Source organism: Crocuta crocuta, unplaced genomic scaffold (assembly GCF_008692635.1).
Source record: "Crocuta crocuta isolate KB4526 unplaced genomic scaffold, BGI_CrCroc_1.0 scaffold274, whole genome shotgun sequence".
Classification (NCBI taxonomy): domain Eukaryota; kingdom Metazoa; phylum Chordata; class Mammalia; order Carnivora; family Hyaenidae; genus Crocuta; species Crocuta crocuta.
In genome coordinates, this window is record NW_027530222.1 from 1,597,064 (window position 1) to 1,606,906 (window position 9,843).

The 9,843-nt window shown below is 41.8% G+C and overlaps 1 protein-coding gene across 5 annotated transcripts in view; it reads left to right on the forward strand.

The window, feature by feature from the left end:
- The window catches only part of NTNG1 (netrin G1), a 312,855-nt gene that overhangs the window by 300,896 nt on the left and 2,116 nt on the right, over positions 1-9,843 (forward strand). The window lies entirely within an intron of this gene.

Below are 9,843 nucleotides of genomic sequence, written 5' to 3' on the forward strand. Positions count from 1 at the left end.
TTTTTGTTTAAATCCCAGTTAGTTAACATACTTCAAGATAATTTTTGGACACATTTAGTATAACCAGAAGTTTGACTAGAAATATATGTGAATAGCACAAATCCTGAAATGTGGCAAAATATGGTCACACAGATCATTTCTTACATGAATCACCTTTATCTTCTTCATAAAAGATGACTTTTATGTTTTCAAGTAACAACAGCTCCTTTTATTAACATTTTTAATACCTCCAAAGGACTATACATTCTAGACAATTTGGAAGAAGTGAAAAGTCTAAAAATGAAAATGAAAATTAGTAAAATCACCCGTACTGCCACCAGCCAGAGATAAACACTGGTCGCATTTCGGTACAGTTTGTTCTAGTACTTCCTCTAAGGTCCGTATTACATGAGGCGTGTGTAGAGCTGTAGGTCTGTGCTTTTGGGGATCACGCTGGATAAAGATTTGTGCTGCTTTTCCTCCTGACGTAGCGTCATGCCCTTTGAAATGGTGTTTTAGACTCTGATGTGTGTTGCATTGTGTGTGACTAAGCCTCCCAACGAGCGCCATCTTTCACCTCGGGCAAGAGTAGAGGCTGAACCTTTTTATTAAACTAGACAAGTGCGTGTTCTGATGCCAGATGAGAAACTCTGTGATTTCTCAGCACGGTCTTTAGAGCACCTTGCCTGTGTCTGTGTCTGAAGGTGTTGACCTAAATAGGATTTCAATACATCATTAATGACCGCTTTGGGAAAAGATACCCAGCCTTTGGCTTGTGGGATTCTCAGAGAATTAATTCTTTCTCAACATCAGCAGAGGCTTTTTGTTTTTTCTTGGAGGAGGGGGTGGTGCAGAAGCTGAAAACTTGCGGGGTGTTTGGGCAGCACCTCCTGCTCCTGGGTTGGAGTCATCTGTTATTTCTCTCACGCTGGCTGGGTTGCTATGTGCTGCAAACATTGACTCCTTCAAAATGAACGTGGCTGTTTTTATGATGTTTTGAGCAGTGTTTCCTTGAATGGACAAGAGCAAGTGTCACTCCCATAATCAGTGCTTTGAGATTAGATGAATATGAATAGAACGGTTTCTCTCTGATGTCAGAACTTGCTGTACTTCATTACCCACACATGTCTGAGCACCCAACCGACAGCTCCCACATCGTTTCCGATAGCCCCTTCAGCTCTGCTCCTTGGCCTCATTACACCGAAACCAAGTAGACTGGATGCTGTCACACGGGCATCGTGCCACCAACACCACTGTCCCCAGATGGATAGAGACACAGACGCTGGGTAGGCTGAGAGCAGGAAGGCAAAAATGTTTCCGACAGATGGCCTCCATGTTGCCATTTCATTACTGGTTTGCCTCTGTACCTATCCCTGCCTCACAAAAGCAGAGACTAAAGGTGGGCTGTGGGGTGGTGCACTCCCTGTTCCTCTGATAACACACCTTCTGTACTCTGATCAGTAGCAGAGAATGCACATTGCGAGTGCAACACAAGTCACTTTTGAGCAGACAGGCACTGCTGGCCCAAGCCGACCTTGAAGAACTGTTGTGCAGTACACAACAGTTGAATACAAATATTCAAGGACTGCACGATTGACCCCACACTGTCTCAAGACTCATATGCACAGGGGACACATAGATGCGTCTTTGAGGGAAGACGTTTACTTCCATTTTCACTCCAACACCTTGAATTGGAGAGGCAGCGATAAATTCCTCACCTGGCGGAGATAGGAGCAAGCACCTCACTCTTCAACCCGGGCTTCTAGCACTTGGCGGGGGGGAGGATTGGAAACGTACTGAACATTAACAAAGTATACTTAGGTTATGTTTTATATTTTTTAAACCACCTCCACGTAATTTATCTTGAGGCCTGCAACAACTGTGAGGTGGGTGAACAGGACAAGCGTTATTAAACTCGCTCCAGAAGTGAGGAAAGAGAGCCACAAAGAGGTTAAATGATTTCCCCAAGTTCACGCAGCCCATTAACTACAGAGACTGGCCTTGAATCACAAGTTCTCTTTGCCTTATTCTCTTCACACCTTCTCATGTTTTTAGTACCAGTCAGGAGAAAAACTATTCCTGCTCTGTGTGGGGCACTAGACAAGACGGACAGGCAAAACCAGTCGAGCAAAAACAGGCCCCTGAGTCATCACCAGGACTAATACTGGAGAAGTCCAACTGTCATCACATATTTGATCATAAAGAAGAGGAATTCCTCACTCTTTGCCTTTTAAGACAATAGGCTTGCCATGAAAAATATGCATGCAAATCACAAAGTTCGAGAGAACTTTAGAAATACCTATGTCAAACTCTTTGCCTAACTCAAACTCTTCGCTAATTCTATCATCAGAATGTAAGCTCCCCAGAAGCAGCTGCATTGTCCACCTGGCTCCCACTATGTGCCCATCATCGAGAACAGTGCCTGGTAGGATGATGGATGGATGGATGGATGGATGGGTAGATGTCACCAAGTGGCTTCATGATATGTCCAAGACCTCACAGCATAGTGACGGCTAGTCAGAACCAGAATTCAGGTTTCATGACTCTTAATGTTTTCTCCACCGTACCATGTCACCAGTCATAGTCAGACACAAGTGAGAAGAGTTGGGGGGAAATGCAGTTAGTATACCCAGAATTCAAAAAAAGGCCATTATTCCACAGTCTGCAAAGTTTCTTCCATACCCAGGAGCTAACCTATAGGTTCAGTTTTATAGCTCCCAGCTCACAACTTAGTATAACAGCCACCAAGGCTGAATAAATGGGTCATAATCATAGCTCTTCATCTCCCTGCCACAAAATCTCAAATGTCGAAATCAGAACTGAATGTTGCACACATGCCTTTGTTATTAGCCTGTTTGGTAGAGGTTATTCACTCTTTGACGTTTCTTTGAAAAGGACGGGAACAATTTGGAACATCTTTCCCTCGGCAATCCTGGGCTTGTTTCAGGTGGTGAAGGTAGAGGTCACTTTATTAATACAACCATCAAGGAAGGCTGTCATGGCAACGCATTGCATCGATCCCTTGAAGTGCCTGAGACAAAGCCGAAAAGAGAAACTTTCAAGTCTATAAATACAACCCAGCATTGCTCAAGCATAGCAGCTCACTGACAGAGCGAACCTAAATGTATAGCTTTGAACAAGACCCAAACAGAGAAAAGAAAACTTCCCTTTTGTAATGTAATGGATCATCATGACCATAACGGGAATAAGTGACCCTTCAGGTCAGAAAAGAAAAGAATAGAGCAAGCAGAAGCATTAAGTTCTGGCTGGTGCCCATTTTGAGCCTAGGGATCCTTCTCTATGTCTGCTTTTCCATTCTTTCCAGAAAGGATTAATAGAGGGAAAAGGAATCAAACTCTCATAATTCATATTTTGACAAGATATCACAGTTTGGGAAGAGGAAATGTGTGTGGCAATCAAGGAACCTACAAAAAAGTTAAAGAATTGAATAGCTTTGGGGTTCCAGGGTGGCTCAGTCAGTTAAGCCTCCAACCTCGGTTCAGGTCATGATCTCGTGGTTTGTGAGTTTCAGCCCTGCATCGGGCTCTCTGCTGTCAGCGCAGAGCCCAATTCAGATCCTCTGTCCCCAGCCCCCGACCCTTTCCCTGCTCCCTCTTTCTCTCAAAAATAAAAAAAAAAGTCTTAAAAAATTGAATACTTTAGCTACATCCCTGTGGTTCGTTATTCAAGCTAGAAGAAAAATAAGTAGTGAAAGAGGGAGGAAGAAATGCTGCTCATTCTTATTTTTTCACTTTGAAAATTCTGAGTGCTTTTATAAACTCATAGCAACTGTGGAAGCCTATTTATCTACTGTTGTAGCTTGCTTACTGAAGCTGTGATCAGAGCTATTATAACACCTTGCCATTAACTGTTTGGGTCTGTTTGGGTCTAACATTAATACTATAACCTTTCTATCAAGGGCCACAGATCATTTTGGTCACTCCACTTGAAAGCATTCCTGGTATTGAAACATCAGGGGGTTAGAGGTTATATGGTGTGATACTGGACACACTGTAAATGAATTATTTTTATCAGTGGTAAAATTATCCTTCAGAATATGGTCAAGCTATTACCAAAGTAAGATTAGCTTATCCGGTACCTAAGGATATTTTATCATAATAAAAACAATGGTGTCCTGCAAATAGCAATTTGCATCCAGTACTGGATCAAGTGTTGGATAAGGGATTTAAAAACAAACCTTCTCTGTTTACTGAGGTAACAATACACTCTTAGATTATCAATAGCAGTGAGGAAAAATCAGAACATGTTTAACATAAATACTTCCCAAAATAAGGTCAGAGTTTTCGGTTTGAGACAAATCCACACAGAAGGGCACCAAGTAAAGGAAGTGATAACAGCAAAAAATCCCCAGTTGGATTTTTTAATCGGCAGTGACATGCCAGACAAGATGGCAATGATGCCAAGACTGTGAATGGGTGTTGAGCGTCACACCAGTTCTATCAACTGGTGGTGGATGCCTGAAACTTTACGTTGCAAGGAATCTGGTAGTGCGATGCAAGAGAGTGCCATGGATAAGTAGCTATGTCTTCTCCATGGAGGAAGAGGAAATGGCAGCATGTGCAACATATTTGCTGTTCCCAACCTAGATTTCTGATACTTTTGGTTATATTTCATGTAAGAGCTGATTTGTATTTGGGGCTCTGCCAGAATAGAGCAGAAGCCTAGAAGATGTGAGAGTCAAAGCTATCAACAAACACCTCTGCCTGGGCACAGTGTGGTATGACAGCAGAATAGGTGGTCAATACAAGTGACAGTCAACTGAGGATTACAGAGGTTATTTATACTGTCTTCAGGAGCACAAGGTGCTCACTGTATACCACCACTTACTGCGTTTCTCTTGACTGTTCTATTCTATGTAAAGAGTAGTAATCTACAAATCAAGAGACCTGATTCTAGCTCTAGTTCTTCCCGAAATTGCATTTGGTTTCCTCATCTAGAACTTACTTAGTTTCTGGAGTCTCCTCAAGTTCTGATTTTACTGTTTATAACAGAGCAAAGCCGAACAAATTACATGACAAGGTTGATTTTGGTTCCTCTCTCCTCTTCTTTAATTGTGAACAGTACTAAAGGGTCTGTCTTAGATCCCAACCTTCTGTATTTACACCCCTCCAAGTATAATCCACTCTTATATTTCAACTTCAAGGACGTACAGCCACCTCTAACTCCCGTGGCTCCACACGTAAAAACTCACGATCCTCTGTGGCCTAGAATCACCAAAACATCTTCATTCTCCTTTGCCCAGTATATGTGAGGACAGCTCCTCTTCATTGCCGTGGCTGACACCCCCATCCAGAAAGAACGCCATCGGTTTGCCATCAGCATTTAATTGAAGAGGGATTCTCTGTTGTGGGGACCTGTCCTGTGGATTGCGGGATATTTAGCAGCCTCTCTGGCCTCTGTCCAGTAGCGCACCCTGAGGTGTGACAGCCAAACATCGGCAGACATCGTCAAGTGTCTACGGGGAGACAGTGTCATCCACTGTTGATAAACCACTACTTTAGACTGACAACCAAAGACGTCTTTGAAATGTTAATGTTAATGTTAATTCTTTAAATTTCTTCAATCCTTTTTAAAATTATTCCAAAATCCCTTCTACCAGATTCAATCAAGAATCGAATGCTTATTTTTCAATTTCTTTCACCTAACTCAAAGTGCCCTTCCTCTCATACTCTGCCAGTCTGTTTATTTATCCCTAGACAGAGTCAAACACAGCAAGAAAACTTCTAGGCTTAATTTTATACCCTCATCCGATCGCTGCATTTTGTTGACATCTTTTCTTCTCAGGACACTTTATGATCTTTCATTCTCTTCCTGTGGCCTAAATGCTGATATTCTTCTGTGTTCCATCTGGAGGCTTCATTTCTCCTTACTGTCTATCCATCAAGTGGTGGTGATGACCACCACCACTCCTGCTCCACACCTGTATCTCCAGGATGACCCGCTAATTTTTCCAACTAAGAACAAGACCCCTAAGGAAGAGCCTACAGACCTCTCAGAGTCCACAGGTCCAAGAAAAGTGCCTTTTCTTCCCTGGTCAAAGTCTTCCTCCAATCTACATTTCTTTAAAAAATGACGTTATAATGCATCCAAATACTGAAAATTACCCATTTCAAATCACCTGTGTCTAAATCTGCCTCTACTCTCTCCCCACTGCTCTAGCCAGACCAAACCCATTCTACAGAAGCATCTGGGTTCCTTGCCTCCAATCTTTTTCTCTGGCCAAGCCTCATCTATTTCTTCCTTTAATGCCCCACCCTGTCTATAGGTCTTTGATGGCTTCCCATTGCCTATTATCTAAACACTGTGTTGTGTTTTATGTAGAACTTAGACAGTCATCAGACCACGACCTGCTTTTCTAGTCTCCATTTTCCAACATTCCAGCCATAGCAGTCCACTCACCATTCACTAGTGTGTCCCATGCCTCTCACTCAGGCTCTTGTCAGGAAACGGAAACCGCACTAGGCATTTCGACAGAGAGAATTTATCAAAGGAAATCATTAAACAGGTGTTTTGGAATTTAGAAATGAGAGCCCCTGCAGTCACTCAGAGATAGTAACTGTGTAAGTAGGGAGGAGCATCACTCCTGGGCAGAGGGCTTACAGGGAAGGGGATGGGTTATTAGAAACTAGAAGTACAGGGGGAGACCCTACAGACATGGGAACTGCATCTCCGAGGAGATGTAATGCCTGGCTGCTGCTGGTATCTCTGAAACCAGGAAAGGGCCCCTTGGAGCTGAGCTCAAACCTCTAGGGAAGGAATGCTGCTGGGCTGCTGCTGATAAAGCTGGTTCTGAATAAAGCAATGCACTGGGACCAAATGCTGCTATTGGGATGAAGGACCTTCGTGGGGCAACAACGTTAGGAAGAGCCATCAAGTGGGAAAAGGGAAATCCCGTCACCTTCTCCAGTGCCTCTAGTGCCCCCTGTTGGTGGAAGCCAGGAGACAATTTGGAGAAGGAAGGGTGGATTTAGAGTGGAGAGACAATTGCTTAATAACCAGCACTCTACACTTCCCTGTCTCCTCATCCATTCTCATACAGCTTCCCCATCCATAATGCTCTCCCAACCAATATCTGCCCGGAGTGCACCATTGTTCAGATACAGTGTCCTTTCTAACCTTCTCTAATCTTTCCCCAAATAATTATTTACACTAGCATCTCAGTTCCCCTAGCATTTTGCAAATACTTCCTTTATAGTCTTTTTTGGTCTCACAGTTACTTAGGTATGTTTGTTTTATTTATTTTCTGCCAAACTGTGAGCTCCTTTAGGCCAGGTGAAGTTACAACCATACCATCGAGCAGGGTGCCTGGCACATAACAGATGTTGGCTGAGATGGATGGGATCGATAAAGGCGTGTCAATGAAATTCATATTAGATCACTTCTTGTACATATTTTATCTTCCCAACCAGACTTGAACTCTATAAGAGCAGAGTTCACGCATTATAATTTTTTTTTTATTTTTTCACGGTGTTTAGTACAAGGCTTCATACGCTGAAGAAGAGCTCAGTGATATTTGTTAACCACCTAGTTTATTCGTTAAGCATCACAAATTGGGTTCAAAAAGGCATGAAGATGGAGGATAAATGTATGAATAGCAGGTAAGATCTGTAGTTAGGATGAGATGTGCTTCTAGCCCATGATTCCAATAGAGTGCTGTTCACATGCTGAAGCTCTGTGTTTGTGGACTAGCACAATCATGAGACTAAGTGTAAAATGTCTTATAGTGAATTCTAAAGTAATGAAATATATGCTAGGTTTGATTTCTTTCTGTTTACTGCTTACAGAAAAACAGATATCCCCAATCTACAATATTATTAATCCTGGGTTACATCTCTTCCTTGCATATTTATTGAATTTCTCACACTCCCCAACATCAACTAGCAGATTATTTAAATGTACGAAAAGTATTGAATCTGAACTTAATCACCAGCTTCTTGGGAAAAAAAAAAAAGAAAGAAATCTCTGTTCAACTGATTTACATTCAAGACCAAGAAGAAAAATAGCTTTTTTTTTTTTTAAGGGCAGCAATATTTAATTAACTATTGATTTCTTCTCAATTATTCAAGGCAAGCAATTATCGATATTGATGGAACAGATATTTCCCTACATCTGGTGCCCAAATGAAAGGAAATATCCCATTCAGCAATCTGTTGCCTGGAAGAAGAAATGCTGAGAATCTTTAACTTTAAATGGAAACAGTTATTTGGATCTCTTTATTCCATGTTGCCCCAATTAGACAGATATTTCCTGAAGTGTAAGCAAAACAAAATCCTGAAAACCTATGTTTGCTTCTCAAGTTAAAAGCAACCATCTTGACCATGGGTGTAACCACTCTACCCACGTAGATTTTGCCTCACAGCTACAGATATTGACATTTTTTTTAACCATGACACATAAAACACTATCATTTGAGTCTAATATTCAAGATTTCTACCACCCAACGAGAGGTAGCTTATATAATCATTAGAGGCCCTGAAATACTACAGTGTATGTCAATATGTTGAGCCTCAAGGATTTGGTAGGCCTTAATAGTCACTTCTGATATTTACAGACAGCAAGTGTAGGTACATTTGAAAATTATACCAGTGCATGATGCAGCCATCTTAGAGGTTGCCAAAGACTTACTGTGGAAGAAGGTAAAAGAAGGCCCTGCTTAGAGCACTTTGTTATGAACTCTGTGAGTGTCCACTACCATCTTTCCTCAGCTCATTTGCACACAGGGCCTTAGCACATTTGTGTGTTAGAAGCTTCTCTTGAAGATGACATGACTGCTGAACATGATTAATGGACAAGCAACATTCTCTATTGAATTACTACTTGGGAGGGTTTTTTTTTAATACTTTGCACTTGATAGTAAGTAACATTGTGTGTGTGTGTGTGTGTGTGTGTGTGTGTGTGTGTGTGTGTGTTTAATTCACGTGGTACCCCTGGGGAAATTTGACCATGACATTTTTTCAAAATGAAAAATGTTATAATTTATAAAAATCTACTTTTTCTGCTCTGTCGCCACCCCCCACTCCAGAGTGGTTCTATATATTAAGTGCTTAAGCAGCATATGTTGCTGGGAAGTGTTCTTGACTCTTTTACTCTTTGTTGTTATTTTAATTTCCCTGGGTCCTATTTAAAATTCTGCTAAATCAGTGAAACCTTGATTATCTAAAAGAATAGGAGACATGGAATTAATGAGGATAACCAGAACTTTGAAATAAGTAATTATTAGAGATGGAAATTACATGACAGGGACCATGAATGAATTTCAGTATCTGGAATTGCTTGGTTGATTTATTCAAACAGATTCTATTAATTGATGGACAGAGTGAAATTTTGGTAATCAGGGTTTCATCACCGCATTTTTTTATTATTTGGGGAAATCAAGGTAACCTTGGACTCTACTCCCCATATTTACAAGGCAATGAATATCCTAATAGGGCTGTCAGGGGCAAATAGGACCGCTCGTCCTCCCTCTCCTCCCACGAAACCACTTTCTCTCTTCTGATCTGGCTGCCGCCTGCCTGGAGCATGCTGCCTGTCCCCTGACCCGTCCCCTCTCCCCTCGTGCTTCCCTGTTGGCTCAGTTTTCCCTGCATGCAGCGGCTGGAATCACCTGCAGGCAGAATGTCCCGCCCCTTAGAGGTTCTTGGTCATTTTAGCAATAGTGCTTTGCATTTTAACTACCATTCATCTGGCTTTTAAAACTCTGCATTCTTGTACGGGGCACTCGCCCTTTAAAAACCCGGGAGGTCACAACAGGTCCCAGTTCTATGAAGAGAAGATACTTCCAAGCCAGGAGTATTACAATCCTTCGTATTCAATAGCCTGTAATGGACAATGATATCATCCCAA